The 17,330-nt window shown below is 33.7% G+C and overlaps 1 protein-coding gene across 1 annotated transcript in view; it reads right to left on the reverse strand.

The window, feature by feature from the left end:
• The window catches only part of LOC114337054 (protein Wnt-1), a 184,273-nt gene that overhangs the window by 96,145 nt on the left and 70,798 nt on the right, over window positions 1-17,330 (reverse strand). The window lies entirely within an intron of this gene.

The raw sequence follows: 17,330 nt of genomic DNA on the forward strand, positions 1-17,330 counted from the left end.
ATTCTATTTTCCCATCTAGTTTCGGACATAGACTTCAATGTTATGCTCGAAATATTATTTTTCAGTATAGCCTAACGATAAATAGATGCTGAGAAAAAGTTTTAAATTTTTGACACTAAGGAAAAGAAGGAAACTGCAAACTGTGAGGCTTTAGCAGCATCGTTCACGACTGAGTTGGGTAAATGGCTAGAACATAAGACAAAAAATTCTTCCCTTTCACGTTTGCCCCATTATCATACCCTTATCCTCTCATATCTTCCAAAGGTATTCCCAGTTCATTCGGTTTTTGCAAAATAACTTCTGTAAGTCCCAAGTCAGTGGTCTCTAGTACAGGCACAAATACAAGAAAATATTCTGTAATTTTTACACTTTGTGAATAGGAACCTAAATTAACAAAACGTACAAAAATAGTCATCTGTTCCACCCCAGAAATATCAGGTCTATAATCTAAAATTATGCTCTAATACTTTGCTGATTCCAAAAAGTTTAAAATTTTATTTTTGGTTTGGTCATGGATGAGTTGAATAATTTCGTTTTGAATCCGTTTTCCCAAGTAGTGATGCTGCTTGTTACTATCATTCGTTGTTCTCCTAATTTGCTCTTGTAAAACATAATCAAATTTTCCAAAGAGCTCAACAAGTTTTAAAAATTAACATTGTTGTGATGAAAAAGTTTATCAGAATCGCCCCTCAATGGAAGACAATGTTGTGCTAAGAAGTGTAATATTGACACAAGTCGTTCTAAGCCAGTTTCAAAATTGGCTATCCTCTAAAATTTTCCGCCCCTAAATGAGCCGCCCTGGGCGGCCGCCCAGTTCGCCCACCCCTAGGGCCGGGCCTGATAACAGACAGCATTTCTGTGTCTGATTGACTTGAAGAAAGTAATTGATAGAATAAGACTCTAGGAAGATGTTATCCGACTTCTGTAGAAATGAGAAGTTCGCCTAAATATCTTAAAAAATATTGAAAACTTCGACCAAAACAACAAAATGGAAGTCAGAATAGATGGAAAATTTACAGAACCTATAGCCATAAGCAGCGGAATAAGATAAGGATTTATTGAGCCCTGTGCTCTTCAATTTAATCATGGATGAAATCATCAAAAATGTCAACAAAGAAAGGGGATACAGAACGGAAAACAAAGAATTAAAAATACTCTGCTACATAGACGATGCACTATCGATAGCCCAAGATGAAGATATTCTGCAAATAATTGTCCACAGATTCAATATTAAAGCAAAAGAATTTAATATGACAATACCTACTGAAGAAATAAAGTTTATGTTTTAGATGCATAGTAATGAAGATATTAAATATGGGAATAACACCGAGAATAAAAGGTAATAAAAAAGAAAGACCAAATAAACAAATTAATATGAATAAACCCAGAAAAAAAATCTTCCACTATCGTTACTCGTTCTTTATCAATAGCTAATCATTAAGTAATACCCAATAAAAAAGGGACAAATCGAGACAATCTAGTTATAAAAAAAAAATTGGATGAAAAAAGAACATGATTTAACTAGGTACACTATAAAAAACATTGTGTAAATTATAAAAGCCACGTAATAAGGCATAAAAAGAAGAGTGATAGAAACAAAATACTATAACAAAACCCACTCTTAAATTAATCCTAATCTATAAGTTTGTGCTCATCCCCAGGGCACCCCAGGTTATACAAAATAGAGATTCATATCATATTGTCGATTACGTTCTTGCAAATTGTAGACTGATAAATCCCAAAGTATAAAAGGGAAGCTCCTTTAATCCTCGTTTTTTTTCCTTTCAATTTATTTACACAGATATCTAATTAAGTATTTGTTTGACGTTCCCTTCTTTGTTGAGTTGGTAAGATACACAATGAAATAATTGAGTCCACTTCTATTTTACATGTCCACTGAAAGGTCGGTCTCAACAAAGACGAAGCAGTGGCGTAGCTCGTATGGGATATAATGCAGAATTGGATACAAGCTCATGTAAAATAAAATTTCAATAGTCGAGAATGAGGTATAATATTAAAATTTATCCTGGCAAACCATGATAGGCTCTTGGTATAGCAATCAAATTAATGAGCAATATAAACTGAAAAAATAAGTCATACCTAGAGAGGCACGCCTCATGTAAAAAGGCACTGATCCAAAACTCAGTCGAGTGTGTGAATATATACAAAGTGAGATAATTGTTAATAACGCAAAAATTGCGTTACGTAATACTTAAACGCCCCATAAAAATCTTCAAAAATCGCGTTAGGTAATACTTGAACGCCGCCCAAGTCTCGCCTGATTTAAAAACAAGAAGAATGCTTTTGCCACGTACGTATCATAATATAACCGTATTGCTGAGGTAAATTGCTCTTGGCGCAGACCTTTGTCTACAGTGAGTTTTTGTGATATGTTGTTACCAATTTTTGGTCTTGAGTTTAACCCTTTTGAGGTTTTTGTTCTTGATAGTTTTAAGGGTTTTTATTAAAGTGTGATTAATATTTGTTTCTGACGATCAACATCTTCCTTCTTCTTCTTAACGTGCCTTATCAAGTCCCCTTGACGTTGACGATTACCATGGCAAAACTGTCTCTGTCTCGAGCTATTCTAAATAGGTGCTCTGTTTTCTTTATTACTGTTCACTCTCTGATATTCTTCAACCAAGAGGCCTGTTTTCTACCAATTCCTCTGCGTCTTTCGATTTTACCCGTCATAATAAGTTGAAGAATATTATATCGGTCTCCCCTTACTACGTGTCGAAAATAGTCCAATTGTCCAACATCTTTCAAAGAAAAAAATATTCTAGCATTTACACACTTACTTTTTCAAATGATTTTTGAACGCCACTGATGCAAAGGCTAACATCTGGACACACATGCTTATCTTTTGTGTACTGGCCCTTTGACAAATGACAAATATATTAACAGGCCTAAAAAACACTCGAAGCTTATTATTAGCCTGTGTTAGGGCACTTCGGCATTCAAATTACATGGATGTGGGGAGGACACCCAATGCAGATTTGTAAAGGATGCTATTTTATTGTGCTACTACTTTTTTGCAAATGGTTGTTAGAGCATGTTGTGTATTAGATGTCAACCGAACATGAAAAGTTACTAAGGGTGTATGTAAATATATTGTGGCAGAAAATTATACGCCACTTATCGTGTAAGTTTTCGAAAATATTTTTGGCTTTAGTGTTTGGATATATTTTAATACATCGAAAAATAAAATGGGCACATAGTGTGACATAAACTAAAAGAAACTGTAATAAATACTTAAATATTAGTAGTAGTATTATTAAAAAGTAAAGCATAACAATAAAAATTTGATAGTGTGGAAAGAAAAAAATGCTGGAAGACTTTCGTAATCTAGGTATACCTAAAAATATATCAGCCTCGTAAAAATGACGTTACAGGACTCAAACGCCGCAGTTATAGTAGATGGAGAACTGACTCCCCTATTTGACATCAATGTGGGAGTGAGACAGGGACGCGCTATCAACTATGCTGTTTAACATAGTTTTTTAAGGCAGCCATTAAAAAAACTAATGTAACCGGCCCCATAAATACCAAAACCATAAGTACCATTGACTGCATATGCAGGCGACGTAGCTATCATTAGTGGAAATAAGCAACGACTACTGGAAGCTACGTGGAAGCACGAAAAAGAGGCTTGGAGAAAAATAAATGTAAACTGCAATGTGACTAATAATTTTACAAACAAAATGCGCCCCAACTGTTTACAAAAAAAATACAGTCTAATTTATTATTAAAGAAGACATTCATGCAGTTTATTTTAAGCTGTCAATTATTCTAGTTTTAAAAAGTCATGCAGGCACCATAACCAAGAATTTAAAAATATACCCTACATATCTATTATATACAGCCTACAAATGGTTTGTTGCCTTTTATTATTGTGTGCAAATCCTTTTATGAAAATAGTATGCTGTTGTTTAGCCGCACAGGTAGACCGCAAGCTATAGCAGAAAGGCGATGGTAGACCGCATACTATAGTGGCAACATTATTTCTAGACATATAAAAAATAAATATGACCTAATTTAAAAGGATTTGGGTCCGAACAAAATGCTTGAGTAAAAGTGTCAAAAATTTTATTTACCACCTCGCTTCTTTCGCCCGATTAATCTTCCGACAGCCAACTGAAAGTGACACTGTCCTTTTGTATAGAAATCGACAGCTACCAATCGACAAGCGACGGCATCCCCGGCACTCAGACTCAGCTCAGGTCGACCGACCGGCAATCATTGATTAAGGACTCAAATTACCTATCAATTCCCACTAATAGTCTTAGCTTATAGATCTCCTATCAGGTAAAATAACAAATAGCTCCTTTAGTTCTCAAGATCGCCCGATAAAAGGCTATCCGAAATATCACTTTACTTTTTACATTCCCATATACCTGATTCCATGGGCGGAGCTCGAAAGAATCCACAAAAACCTCTATATTTTTAAGCAGTAAAAATTATTCTAAAATCTGTGGAATTACTATTTATGGAACGCACTTATAAACGTTTTAAAATATTGTAAGAAAGTGAACTATACTCCAACAAGCAGTTGATATATATACACCGGTATTTAGGCGTCAACGCCCTTTCGGTCAGGATCTATAGGGAGTATCACTGAGCCTTTATCCCTTGCTGTACTGCTCCTTCATAGGCCGATCAGACGCCTGCATATTCCAGTCTAAGCTTCAGATTCATATTAGAATTATTTTATACTTTTTGTTCGTTGACCTGGCTGGGGCTTGAACTCACATTCATCACGGCGAAGTGAATTGAACAGTGACATTAAACGAAGATGTGTGCAGAAATTTGGAAGCAGTTTAGATGTGGCTATATCGGAGAATATTTAAAATCCCGTGGACTGATCGAGTCACAAATGATGTCCTCAGAAGGATGAAGAAGAACCGAGAGGTACTGACCACTGTCAAATCTGGAAAGTTACAATATTTCGGACGCATGCGAAATGAATCGAGATACGCTCTCCTACAAGCCATCCTGTAAGGAGGAATATAAGGAAAGCAAGGTCCAGGAAGAAATGGTTCATCCTTGTTGAAGAACCTCAGATCCTGGTTTAACACAACATCTGTGCAGCTTTTCCGCGCTGCTGGAGGTCAGATCGTTCTACACCTTCGTTCCGGGGTATGCCTCTCAGAGGAAAGGGGGGGGAACTTATATGTAAGCGAAAGTTGGTAACAATGCATTTATAGCAGAATACTCAAATCATATGTTTCAGTATTGAATACTTTATAAAAATAAATTATAATAAATTACGGAAATTACGGAATAAATTACGGAATTAATTATAATAAATAAATTAAAAATAAATGGTACGGTAAACAATCCTCATTTTTTAATATGTTATTCCTTACAAAAAAACCTTTCATTTAAGCACAAATAATTAAAAATCGTAAAGGGACAAAAGTTATTAACTTTTTAAGAATTCCCATAAGAGCCCATGTTAAAACTTAACTTTGACCCTTAATAGTAATTAAACGGCACGGTAAAACAATTTTTAAAAAATCAAGTCTTAGTTTTTTGAAGTAAACTATAACATACTAAAATTTCATGCAAATCCTTAATTCTTTGCCGAAGGTGTAGAACGTCGTTAAATCTTCCAGAACTCAATTTCTATATTTTTATATTGAGAGCAGCGTATTATCATCTTCTTCTTGTCATTCGTTCCCCTATCCGAGGTTGGTTATCATCATACCTTATTCGTATTACAGTGGAACCTCGATAACTCGGATTAATCGGGACCGCCGCCGATCCGGGTTATCGAAAATCCGAGTTAACCGGAGAGCATGGTAAAAATTAATAAAATACGGTATACTTATAGATAAAGTCCGTTATAATTAAAATAACATGAAATATATATGCACAGTACACATCTACACATCTAACTTACCTATAGTTGTATAGAGTAGGTACCTATAGTATAAATATTATAGAGTACTGTTCATTTCTAGGTAAAAAAACTCAGTTTCGGTTGTGTCAATTTCGTCCGCCATCGGAACAATGTTATGTTATTTAATAACAGTGGCTCATTCATTGTTTAAAAGACCATTGTTTGAAAAATAATTATTTAAAAGACAGTTGGAAATAAATAAAGGAATAACAGGTGCCTGTTGTTTGCGATAGCCCCAGATAATTAACATCGCTCTGCCGCCGCCGGCTATGAGTAATTTTTATTATCGTATAGTTCAAATTACACAAATACCCATTATCTCTCAAATATTATATTATGGTCGAAGGGAAGGTTTATCAATGAAACTCGATATTTTTAACACATTCCAGAAGAGGCTACAGATAAAATGTTTTAACATAATACATACATTTTTATTATTGACATGTTTGTCTGATGAAAATCGGTCCGGGTTAGCCGGACTTCCGGGTTATCGGGGGCCGACTTATCGAGGTTCCACTGTATTGAGAAATATAATAATACAAAAAAACCTTATATCAAAAAGGTCTATTACGCTTCAATTATAGCATCAGCAATGGTATAATCAGGTAATTTTTCTTCGGTTATGTTGCTTTTAGCTTTGATCTTACTTTGCAATGCAAGTCTTGGTAGGCACTTTTTACTAATTCTTCTTCTTCTTCACGTGCCATATCAGAATTATCCGACGTTGGCGATCACCCTTGCGAAGGCTTCTCGATCTTCTGAAATATGGAATAATTGTCCTGCATTTGATATCTGAGTCCATTCACGAATGTTTTTTAACCAAGAAACTTGTTTTCTTCCTACATCTCTACGGTCCTCTATTTTGCCTTTAAGGATCAGTTGTAATATTTTATATCGACCTCCCCTCACTATATGTCCCAGATAAGACATTTTTCGATGTTTAACAGTCTTTAGCAGTTCTCTATCTTTGTTGACCTTCCTTAGTACTTCTTCATTAGTTTTTCTTGTTGTCCAGGGTATCTTCAGCATCCGTCTATGAATCCACATTTCCAATGCTTTAATTCTGTTCATGATCGACACTTTTAGCGTCCACACTTCTGCACCATACAAAAGTACAGATCAAACATAGCACTTAACCACTCTTTGCCTTAGTTCTAAACTGAGCTGATTATTGCAAAGAAATGACTTCATTTTCATAAAAGTAGTTTTAGTCATTGCTATTCTACGTATTAAAGTTTTTGATTCAAAATTATTCTAGCAAGAATTAAAGTTTTTGATTCAAATCTTTGTACAGAATGTCAGAAGGTTGGTGACTTAAATCATACTTTCTTTGAGTGCGCAAAATATATTCCATGCACATATAATTTAATCCAAGATTTAATAAAATGTAATGTTTTTCCACCTTTCAATGTATCCTATCTATTGTCTCTGAACAGCAAGAATATATATGATTGTTTAATGAAATTTATCTGTGAAACTAAAATTAATCTCTAAACTTGTTAATCCTGATAATTTGGTATATTATGTACATATGAAAAAAGAAGAAGAATAAGAAGATACATAATGGAAAATGTGGTGAGCAACTTGGACAGTCCATAGCGGCCAGCTTTTGAACTGAGTAGAGAGCTGTAGAAGAGTTTGCTATGGAACTCTAAGGACCTCATTGCCTTCCTTATGTATGAACAGAAAACAAAAAAAAAGTTGTGACTGGCTAAATGACACCCAAGTCAATGCCATAAAAAGAAACAAAAAAAAAAAATTCTACGTATTATTTCTATGTCTGGATCTAGTTGGTCCGTTATAGACCAGGGAGCATCTGTAAAAATATTAGTACATTTGGACGTTGAGAGGTGACTCAAATTTTTTTGCAGAAATTGCTTGAAAATAACTCAAATAATAATATTTGAGTTATCCTCCCTCTCAAAAAGGTCCGGAACATGGTTTAAATAATTAAAATGTCAAAAAATGAAGGAAAAATTCGATTTTTTTCTTGGTTTTTTGATTATAACTTTAAAAGCATTCATTTCCGAGAAAAGTTTTACTGACATAAAAGTTGAGTAACTAAATTTCCTACAACATAGAATTGATTAAAAATTTAAAAAATAGTCACCCTTGTTGCAAAATAGCAATAATTGCGAAAAAAACCATACAAAAACAAGTATTCGAACTTTACGTTTTTAAACCATTTATACTACACTTAGGATGTTCATATTTCACCCAGAAAAACTTTATGATACAGTAAAACAATACTGTAAATTTCATTAAGATCGGTTTAATAGATTTTGCAAAATAAATTTTGCAATCCAGCTTTCGCAAAAAAAATTCATTTTTTCAAAATGTCACAGGACTGAAAATAAGGCAGATAGCAGGTTGAAAATTTTTTTGCGTATAGAAGTGTACTGTAACTTTAATTTACAATTTGCAAAATTCAAATCGATTAACTACCACGGCGTCAGGAATTTTTTTAAATAAACATTAATTATTGGTGCTACGCGCAGGACAGCTGATAGTTTGCTCTGATTAGGCATTCCAATGACCTTTGATAAATATTGATACATTTTAATTTTTATTACATTTCGATATAAATAAATAAATTTGTTTATTGCAAAATAAAAACACATATTCTATCTTTTGAAATAACACTTTTTGTAGCAAAAACTTTCTTTGTTCATATATTCTAACTTAGAGAATAAAAGTTTATTATTTTTAGACATATGCAATTGTTTAAACAATATTTCACAAACAATAATAAAATTAGTTTGATTTTTGTGGAATTACAATATTAAAATACAACAAAATATAGAGTAAGAAAATAATATATTAGATAAAGATTGGAAGAAATTTTGGTGGAAATCAACTTGTGTGAATCGAACACCGCTGTCCTGCGCGTAGCACCAAAAATTAATGTTAATTTAAAAAGTTTCCTGACGCCGTGGTAATTAATCGATTTTAATTTTGCAAATTGCAAATGAAAGGTAAAGTACACCTATGTAAGCAAAAAAAATTCAACTTGCTATCTGCTTTATTTTCAGTCCTGTGACATTTTTAAAAATGAATTTTTTTTGCGAAAGCTGGATTGCAAAATTTATTTTGCAAAATCTATTGAACCGGTCTTAATAAAATTTACAGTATTGTTTTACTGTATCATAAAGTTTTTCTGGGTAAAATATGAAGGTCCTAAGTGTAGCGTAAATGGTTGAAAAACTTAAAATGCGAATACTTGCTTTTGTATGTTTTTTTCGCAATTATGGCTATTTTGCAACAAGTGTGACTATTTTTTTAAATTTCTAACCAATTCTATATTGTAGGAAATTTAATTACGCAACTTTTATGTCAGTCCAACTTTTCTCAGAAATGCATAGTTTTAAAGTTATAATCAAAAATCCAATAAAAAAATCGAATTTTTTCCTTCATATTTTGACATTTTGATTATTTAAACAATGTTCCGGACCATTTTGAGCGGGAGGATAACTCAAATAATATTATTTGAGTTATTTTCAAGAAATTTCTGCAAAAAAATTTGAGTCACCTCTCAACGTCCATCTCAAAACAGATGCGCCCTGGACTATTATCACAGTTCCCAAATATGTCATTTTGTGAACTTTCTCAACTTGGACTCCGTTTAATTGAAGCTTTGCATCGGGATGTGGGTCACGACTAAACACTAAAAATTTGGTTTTGTTTGAGTTTATTTTAATGCCCATTTCCTTTCCTCGTGAATACGATCAAGCAGAATTTGGAGACCTTCAATATTATCTGACAGAATTACTGTATCGTCTGCATATCTTATCACATTAAGTAGTTCTCCGTTGATTTTTATTCCATGTGGATGTCTCTTAAGTGCCTTTTTAAATAACTGGTCCGAGTAAACATTAAACAATGTTGGTGACAAAATGCAACCTTGTCTGACTCCTCGTTGTATGGAGATTTCATCGGTGTAGTTATCTCCAATTTTCACCGTAGCAGTTTGATTCCAGTACAAATTTTTAATGACACGAATATCTTTGTCATCTATGTATTCCGATATTTTTCAGTATTTGCATTAATTTTACATGCTGTACTTTATCAAATGCCTTTTCGAAGTCCACGAAACATGCAAATACATCTTTTCTTTGATCACGGCATTTTTGTAATAGGATGTTAAGCGCAAAAAGTGCCTCCCTGGTACCCATAGCATTTCTAAAACCAAATTGGGTATCTTCGAGATCTTCTTCGCATTTGCGTCTAATTCTGTTGTGAAGTATTCTTAGGAAAATCTTAAGAGTGTGGCTCATTAGGCTAATTAATCGATATTCTGAGCATTTTCTCGCATTGTGTTTTTTAGGTATTGCGACAAAGATGGATTTGAGCCAATCTGTGGGAATCACTCCGGTGTTATATATTGAATTAAAAAGTCTTACTACTACTTTTATGTTATCATCCTCTATTAGTTTCAGCAACTCAGTTGATGTATCATCTGGACCACAAGCTTTTCTAATTTTAGCACTATTTATAGCGTGTTCTACTTCGCATTTCATAATTTCTGGGCCGTCAGTACAGTTTTGGTAGAATTCGGCAATATTATTCCTGTCATCTTCAAACAACTCTGATATCTCACAATAAAACACTGAAAAACGTTTGTTTTCTATACTTACACAAAATTTATTACAACTATGTTATTACTATAGCTGTTTCGGCAAAGTGCCTTTCTCAAGTGATATATTTTACAATGTGTTTGCCTTTTTAAGTCTTTAACTGAAGAGGTTGAGGAGTGGGGAGCTGTTTGTCTTGAGTTGGTCATTCAGAATTATATCTGTATTTTTCAATTTATTAATTTCCATTGATTCTAAAAGTGATAGCTTAAGGCCTTTATTGTATATTGTATACATAGTTGTAATAAATTCTGTGGAAGTATAGAAAACAAACGTTTTTCAGTGTTTTATTGTGAGATAAAATGAACTTCCAGCAAGTAACGGTCGAATCCATCAACTCTGATATATTATACAGTTGCCATTCTTTTCTTATTTCGTGCTCATTTACAAGAATTTTGTTATTATTGTCAACGAGCACAGAGGGAACTCGTTTTTTAAATATGTTACTTATTTCTTTTAGTTTTTTGTGCACATTAAATAAGTCGTGTCTAGATATCACATCCTCCATTTCGTCGCACCTTTCTCTCATTAATTTTTTCTTAGATAATTTGATCTCCTTTTTTTTAATTCTTTGCAGGTGTATAGTGTATATTATATTCTGTTTCATTAGATTTGATCAGTCGTCGTTGTTCCATCAATTTCAAGATGTCGTCTGTCATCCATTTATTTTTCTTGATTTTACTAATTATCTCTGTATTTACCTCTGGTAATATAGGCTAGATATTATAAATTCCTGGCTTTAGTAGTTTTTATGAATTCGCAATACTTTGAAGCCGTATCATCACCTTTAATTTGTTTAATTCACGGTATTTTCATTATTATTACACTTAAAGGTAAAATCAGTATTATTACAAGAATTAATATTAAAATTTCACTCACCAGGCTTTCGCGTTAACTGGGTCGATATTCTCTGGGACGAGCTTTCGACGTTCTCTCTGACGTCAACTTCAGGACCCCGGGGTCTCACTCTCCTGAGCCCCTAGACACTACACTATTCACTGGACACTGCAAACCTCATACTCATACTAAGAGGAGACCGAGACTCCGAAAGCCCTATAGATGACGGCAAAGACGACGTCGAAAGTTCGGCCCAGTGAATATTGACGCAGTTCAACCAGAAAGAATGGTGACTTTAATTTTAATATTAATTCTTGTAATAATATTGATTTTAACTTTAAGGGTATAGGCGCAAAATTTCGCCTGTCAAAATGTTCAATGTAATTTAAATGTTTTAATTTTTTTCGAATCCTGTGAAAACTAATAAGTATTTTTTTAAAATGTAAACGCAGAATGAAAGACTGCATTATTACCGATGGCCGACAGACCCTTATAATAACCAAATAGTTTCTTTTGATTGAGAAATTTGAAATTAAAAATCACACTAAATTTTCTCTTAGTTTTTCACCCCTGTAACTTATTAAAATAAACATTGTAGAAGTTCTCAGGGACTTTTGGCCTTCGCTAATAACGTAATCTTTCATTCTGCGTTTAAATTTTTTAAAAATACTCATTAGGGGCCGTTCAAGTATTACGTAACGCAGGTTGGGGGGGGGGGGTTCAAAAATCTTCAAAAATTGCGTTACGTAATACTTGAACGCCCCCTTACACAGTTTTCTCAGGATTCGAAAAAAAATTAATACATTTAAAACACATTGAACATTTTCACAGGCAACATTTTGCGCCTATGGTCAGTTTCATTGTATTAACCGCGGAAATCGTTCCGAAGATAATACATATTTTATATAACTACTAATTGCCTCTTTTAACATGACATAGGAGGCCCCTAAGGAGGTATTTGTGCGCCTCTGATTGAATTTCTTCTTATTTTTTTATGTTAAATCGCTTCGATTACGTTAGTGTTCCGAAAATTATTTTAATTAGTGGCTGACAAATTGATCGCTCTCGACCAACTAGAATCGGTATTAATAGGCCATTAAGAAAATTAGAATAACATGTTCCCAGGCTGATATTATTTAAGACGTTACCGATGATTTTAAGGCGAATTGACGGATTTCAGGATTTAGTAGGGGACAGTACTATCTACGATTGTTTGATAAATAATGTGACAGTTTGGCCCGTCTCTCATTATACAGCTACTTTCAGATGATAAGAGATGTGAAAACAGCTTAGGTTGTACCTATCTTCTTCTTAACGTGCCCTATCAAGTCCCCTTGACGTTGGCGATTAACATGGCGAAACTGTCTCTGTCTCGAGCTATTCTAAATAGGTGTTCTGCTTTCTTTATTCCTGTCCACTCCCGGATATTCTTCAACCAAGAGGCTTGCTTTCTACCAATTCCTTTGCGTCCTTCGATTTTACCCATCATAATAAGTTGAAGAATATTATACCGGTCTCCCCTTACTACGTGTCCAAAATAGGCCATCTTTCTATATTTGATGTTATCAAGCAGCTCGAGGGTAGCATTTGCTCTCTTAAGGACTGCCACATTTGTCAGCATAGCCGTCCATGGTATTTTCAGAATACGTCTGTGCAGCCACATTTCAAAGGCCTCCAAACGGTTAATGGTGGATATTTTTAATGTCCATGCTTCGACACCATACAAGAGGACTGACCAAATGTAGCATTTAATCATGCGCTTTCGAAGTTGAAGTTGCAAGGTATCATTACAGAAGAATGACCTCATTTTTAAAAATGTCGTGCGGGCTATCTCGATTCTACATTTTATCTCTTTATCTGGATCTAGTTGTTCAGTAATATGGCAACCAAGATATTTAAAACTGGGTACTCTTTGAATTATATGACCATCAACATCTAAACGTGAATCTTGATGGGCCAAACGGCTAAATACCATGTATTTTGTTTTTGAACAGTTTATATTTAGGCCAAACTCTCTTCCCACTGTGTCAATGGCATTTATAAGGTGTTGTAATCCATTCATATCATCACTTAAAATAACTGTATCGTCTGCATATCTGATTGTATTTATCAGAATTCCATTAACCTTCACACCCCATTCCAAATTATGCAGCGCTTCCTTAAATATTCTATCTGAATACAAATTGAACAACAGTGGGGACAGTATACAACCCTGTCTGACACCTCTTTGTATTTTGCATATTTCTGTTGATTTTCCATTTATGCAAGCTGTCGCTGTTTGACGCCAGTATAATTTTTCTATGATTCGCACATCTTGACTATCAACTCCTTTATCCTTTAATATTTTAATTAATTTGTGATGTACTCGATCAAAGGCCTTCTCATAGTCAATAAATACAGCAAAGACGTCTTTCCTTTGATCTCGGCATTTCTGCAATAACACATTTAGTGCAAAGAGTGCGTCCCAGTCCATTTCTGAAGCCAAATTGTGTTTCATCCTGGTCTTCTTCACATTTATCTCTGATTCTACTGTGGATGATACGTAGAAAGATTTTCAAGGTGTGGCTCATAAGGCTTGTCATTCTATAGTCGCTACAGTTTTTCGGACGTTGTTTTTTTGGTAGGGTTATGAATTCGGACTTTAACCAATCTTCAGGGATATCACCAGTCGAATAAACATCATTGAAAAGTTTGACTAGTATTCCAATGTTTTCCTCATTTATGAGCTTTAACATTTCTGTAGGTATGTTGTCGGGACCAACGGCTTTCTTGTTTTTTGCCAATTTTATAGCATGTTGTATTTCTGATTTTAGTATTTATGGTCCTTCACCTTCATCTAAAGTGTCCAGTTCTTCGGGTCTATCATCAGTATACAGTTCATTTATATAATTATACCAGGTAGTTCGAATTTCGTGTTCGTCTATTATCATTTTTCCCGACGAGTCGGTTATAGTATGTGGAGTTTTCTTATAATAAAGACCAGCTACTTCTCTAACTTTTTTAAACATATTAAACGTATCATGTTTTTCATTCAACTTTTCTAATTCCTTGCATTTATCCTCCATCCATTTTTCTTTAGCTACCTTTATTTTTTGTTTAATAGTTTCTGTTTTTCTTTGTATTCTGTTTTGTTATCTTTCAGTTTTCTTCAGGATTTCATCAGTCATCCATTGTTGTTTTTTGTGCCTCTGCATCGTTGTATATTTTTCCATTACTTTCCAGGTAAGATCTTTAAACGTGTTCCTATATTAGGAAGGAAGGTTGTACCTATATTAAAATTAAAAACGGTTTTTATCAACAGAACTTTAGGTGTGAAATGGTAGATATTTCAGCGTCACTTATAATTATTATTCAAAAACTGCATAAGATAGCCCTGAAATTGGTCTTACATCGGAATCAATGAAACTTACATCGGTCAAACTGGCAGAACCTTTAACCAACGTATAAGAGAACACAAAAGGGCTTTCAATAATAGAAAAACAGATTCTAAATACGTACTTCACCTTCTAGATCATAATCATTCTTTTAATGAACACTTCCAAATTCTTCGTATTCAAAATAAAGGCAATAAGCTTTATTTATTAGAATCTATGGAAATTAATAATAAATTAGAAAATAAAGATAAAATTATAAATAACCAACTTGCGACAAACAGCTCCCCTCTCCTCAACCTAATCAATTAAAGACTTTAAAGTGCAGACACACAGTAAAATTTATCACTTGAAGAGAGAGATACTCTGCCAAAACAGCTGTAGTTGTAACAAAATAACTTCTTCTGCTGGAGATTATGTAAAGGGAATGAGAATTGTAAAGTTGGTTGAAAGATAACCCCAAACCCGAAGTAAGAATATATAGCCAATGTAACATAAATGGATCCACGATGGGAGCCGATGTAACATTGAAGCGTTTTTACATGTCTGCTCTAATGGGATCAAGGATAATATTAACTATATAGATACTTTTGGTCGAAATGGGGCTAGTAGAAGGAACAGACACATAAAGCTTCATGCATACGGCAGCTCATTTTTTGTGCGTTGGCAGGTCGTGGAATCGTTAGGGGGGGTAAGAGGGTTTAAAGAAGACTAACTACCTTATCCAAATAAGCAAAGGATACTTACACAGACTTGAGGACCTTCCTACTACTTAAAGAAATTTGGACGCCGTTTGAAAAATCCTCAAATTCACATATCGAGTACTTACTGGACATATTCCGTACTTATGGGAACCAATTTAGGGACATTCATCTTAGATTCCTCGTTGGGGTTATACTGGGCTATCATTTACCTTCCTATGGCTTCTATGCCATTTCTTTTTCTTTATTCTAAAACTTATTTCCTTTGTATTAGACATCTGGTTAATAATTTTTTTTAAAAAGAGGTTACAGAAATAAAAATTTTACAATGTTTATTCAAACCTTTAGACCTTATTATTTTTACTTTGAGAATAAACATATTCTCAAGCAAGAAATGAATAATAAAAACAAATATATGATTTTACAATTCTTAACCTTATTTTTAGCAGTGTATCTCTAAACAAAAATTTGACTTATGGCTGTCAAAAGTCACTGCCATTTTATTTAATTTACATAAAACTTTCCATTACCATGTTGAAAACAAACTATTTAAATATTTAAAATCTTTACCAAATTTATATCCACTTGGAATTTAATTAAAATAAACATTATTTCATACCTTCATTTTTAAAACAAAATCCGACGTCACATGTCGCACTTCAAACGCTTGTCCAAATTTTCCATTCTAGACGGGGCTGGGAGGGAAGACATTCAATCCTAACCAAACAGGAAACATGATAAATTGATACCAAATCAAAAATATCATCGGGGTACTTCAATACAGGAATTCTTACAGGAATATTACCATAACATCATAAAAACTGGAAAGAAAGGAACCACGCACTTTTCTACCGGCAAACAAAACTGCGTCACAATAATATTATTTCACATAAATATATCCAACTTATTGCTGTGAAACTTTGCAACAATATTCCTTAATGTTTACTGGACAAAATGCAAGTCCGTTTCTTCGTTTACATAACGAAAGAAGCCATTTTAAACATGTAAAGTGCGTTTCTTTGTGAGTCTGTTGAGTTCTACCAAAAAAGATACGTTCAACCCTCAAACATACTTTTAGAACTGACTATTACATCGTCACGTCTCTCTCGCGTCAAACGGAAGCATTTCTTCTCGATCGTTCGACCAAAACTATTGACCAATCGTCAAGTACAACTCAAGGATCTTTCAAAATTCAGACTAATAATATCAAACGATGCTTCGCGCTCAAAACTAAGGGAAAAATACCAAACCTTTTTAAGGATTCATTCTAGAATAATGAATGTTTACTTACACAAATAAACAGGAAATTTCCTAACGTTTACAATGTTGTGAAATACTGAAATATTTCCAACAGGAACTGCTTAGGAAATTTTAATGATACATAAACTCACAAAATAAATTAGAAAAATAAATATTTTTCTTGGGATAGGATATAAAATTAATGGATACTATTTACAAAACATTGTAGCAGAAATTTGTAATGCTACAACATAATCTACTTTTTGCTGTAGTTTTTGTATAGGGAAATGAAAAGATGAAGAGATAGTTTTGTAAGATGAACTACAATCAGAAGTAGGTGGAAACTGAAGGCAGTGTAGTACATATTATACCTGAGAGAGTGATCGATACGATCTCCTGGCGCTCATGATTTGTTCTTCTTTATCAAGTATTTTTCGTTTTCTATTTTCAGTACGTTATTCTTATTTTAATATTTTATTTCCTAGTCATCATCACTATCTACTTTGATCTACTTTGACAGGCATGCAAATTAGCCGAATCCATCCTTGAGTGTCAAGTAGCCATTCTCTTGCATATCCTGCTAGCCTAACTGCATTCAGTTTCCACCTGTCTATTCCTACTTCTGTTTGTATTTCATCTTATAACT

Source organism: Diabrotica virgifera, chromosome 2 (assembly GCF_917563875.1).
Source record: "Diabrotica virgifera virgifera chromosome 2, PGI_DIABVI_V3a".
NCBI classification, from domain to species: domain Eukaryota; kingdom Metazoa; phylum Arthropoda; class Insecta; order Coleoptera; family Chrysomelidae; genus Diabrotica; species Diabrotica virgifera.